The sequence below is a fragment of the Schistocerca piceifrons genome, unplaced genomic scaffold, assembly GCF_021461385.2.
Source record: "Schistocerca piceifrons isolate TAMUIC-IGC-003096 unplaced genomic scaffold, iqSchPice1.1 HiC_scaffold_936, whole genome shotgun sequence".
Lineage (NCBI taxonomy): Eukaryota > Metazoa > Arthropoda > Insecta > Orthoptera > Acrididae > Schistocerca > Schistocerca piceifrons.
Genome location: NW_025729208.1, coordinates 6,611,285 through 6,613,784, shown reverse-complemented (window position 1 = coordinate 6,613,784; position 2,500 = coordinate 6,611,285). Strand labels below are relative to the sequence as shown.

The following is a 2,500-nucleotide window of genomic DNA, read 5'->3' as shown; positions in this document are numbered from 1 at the left end:
GTGCCTTAACCTAACCTATGTTGTGCCTTAACCTAACCTATGTTGTGCCTTAACCTAACCCATGTTGTGCCTTAACCTAACCCATGTTGTGCCTTAACCTAACCCATGTTGTGCCTTAACCTAACCCATGTTGTGCCTTAACCTAACCCATGTTGTGCCTTAACCTAACCCATGTTGTGCCTTAACCTAACCCATGTTGTGCCTTAACCTAACCCATGTTGTGCCTTAACCTAACCCATGTTGTGCCTTAACCTAACCCATGTTGTGCCTTAACCTAACCCATGTTGTGCCTTAACCTAACCCATGTTGTGCCTTAACCTAACCCATGTTGTGCCTTAACCTAACCCATGTTGTGCCTTAACCTAACCCATGTTGTGCCTTAACCTAACCCATGTTGTGCCTTAACCTAACCCATGTTGTGCCTTAACCTAACCCATGTTGTGCCTTAACCTAACCCATGTCGTGCCTTAACCTAACCCACGTCGTGCCTTAACCTAACCCACGTTGTCGCCTAACGTAACCCACGTTGTCGCCTAAACCTGCTCTGTAATTGTTATACGACTCGTTCAATTAGTGTAGTGTTGCCCACCCGCAACCCTCGCAATATAGTTCGCTACTCGCACTCCCCGCTCCCCTGTGTATCGCTTCATGTTAAACACCTTGCAAGTCTTGCTCACTTTCCACATGCTCCTGCTGTACACTGTAATGTGGATGGCAGCAGGACGTACATGCCGCCCCTCCCCACGTCCCCACCTTGCCCCCTGCCTTCGCAAGCTGGTTGGTGAGAACTTTGCATGTTCAATGCCCTCCGCATGCGACGTACTCAGGCTACGTTGTGGTGCGGCCTGTGTCAACTGTCCGCTAATGTCGTACGCGTAAACCACAATCTGTACTGCACATTCGTCCTTATGTACTGAATGATACATCGTGGCACATGTGTGACCGTACAACGACTGCGCCCAAAAACGGCGGACCATACAGTGCAAATATTGTGCACGCAGCTACGTGTCGTCTCCCTATGAGAGCTGGATTGCAGTGTGGTACGCCATAGAGACGTGTGGGAGGAACGGACGCCGTGGATGGCGATCAGCATGAGCTGTCTGTTGATGTATTCGGACCTAGTCGTCTCTCCTCACACACCGTGATGGCATGGTGCACCGCGTTCCATATCTGCGACATGCTACAGAGGCCGGTTGACAGTCGTTCGAGCAATGGACATCGCATACGTACGGGGGCCACCTTCCACGTATTGTCTAGGCGTGCACATTTTGTTGCGTGTATGTGGGCAGACGTAGTGTGGCGTGACACCTGACACAGGCATGCAATAATCGTGGAAGTTGCAAATGGCGATGGACGCCTGCGTTTTCTGGTGAAGTTACGCAAATGAACAAATGGTAACCTGTTGTGGTGCGGTTGTTCTCGCTAGGGGTGAATCGGTGATGGCGACGATAGGTTGAGGTACTAACCGGTTGTTCCAGCGATACCCACCATGCCGACGAAACTGAACGGCATCTGGGTGTGAAGCGATACGCGGCGGTGGCTGGGTGGGACCGTCCCCGGCCGGTGAGGGGGCGCCTCCCGGCGTGCTGGCCGCGCGGTGCGTGGGCGCACGCGCTACAGCCGGCTGGTGGGGGCGGCCAGTGGCAGGCGCGCCGGCCGACGGACGCGGCAGGCGTCGCAGCTGCGCGCCGGCGCACCCTGCGCGCGGCGCCGTGCGGCCAAAGTAGGTCCTCGCGGGCCCGGTGCGAAGCGCGGTGGACATCTTCAGTGTGCTGGTCCGATTGAGGACTGTGTGCGTTGAGGATGCGCTGCCGCCCGGCGCTCGGCGCCGCGACGCCGTCTGCTGCTCGGTCGCCCCAGCGGTTCTCGCTGGTGGTTTGTATCGCAGCTGTGCGGATGTGTTGGCGCGTGCGCTGTGCTGGGAGAGTTCGCTTCGGCACCCAAGTGGGGCTTTTGTCCTTCTGTGGCGCTGGCGTTGGAGCTGCCGGTCACCGTAGGTGGCGCGTGTTGTCTCCCGCCGGCAATGCCACGACAGCACGCTCCCGGGCCTCTGTCGGCAGCGGCAAGCTCAGTTGGGAGCACGGGTGGTCGCACCGAAAGCGTCTACTCGCCTAACTCCGGGCGATTGCGCCTCTCTCGAACCCGACCAAGTACTTGGGACGGCGCTGCGCGCCGCCGGGACCTGAGAGGGTTTCGAGGTGTATTGTGCAGGGGAGCTCAGCCTCCTCCTGTTTGCAGAATGATTGAGCGGACGCTTGCGTGTTCGCGCGGGCCCCCGGGACACACTCCCGGGCGGCCGGCTGCTCAGCTCTAGTTGACGCAGCTCCCTGGTTGATCCTGCCAGTAGTCATATGCTTGTCTCAAAGATTAAGCCATGCATGTCTCAGTACAAGCCGCATTAAGGTGAAACCGCGAATGGCTCATTAAATCAGTTATGGTTCCTTAGATCGTACCCACGTTACTTGGATAACTGTGGTAATTCTAGAGCTAATACATGCAA

The 2,500-nt window shown here is 56.6% G+C and overlaps 1 non-coding gene across 1 annotated transcript in view; it reads left to right on the top strand.

Moving 5' to 3' along the window:
* The first annotated feature begins 2,324 nt into the window (after window positions 1-2,324).
* LOC124772246 overlaps window positions 2,325-2,500 on the top strand; it is a 1,909-nt gene continuing 1,733 nt past the window's right edge. The window contains exon 1 of the ribosomal RNA XR_007013908.1: window positions 2,325-2,500. This exon is cut by the window's right edge and continues 1,733 nt beyond it. This is a non-coding gene — a ribosomal RNA (small subunit ribosomal RNA).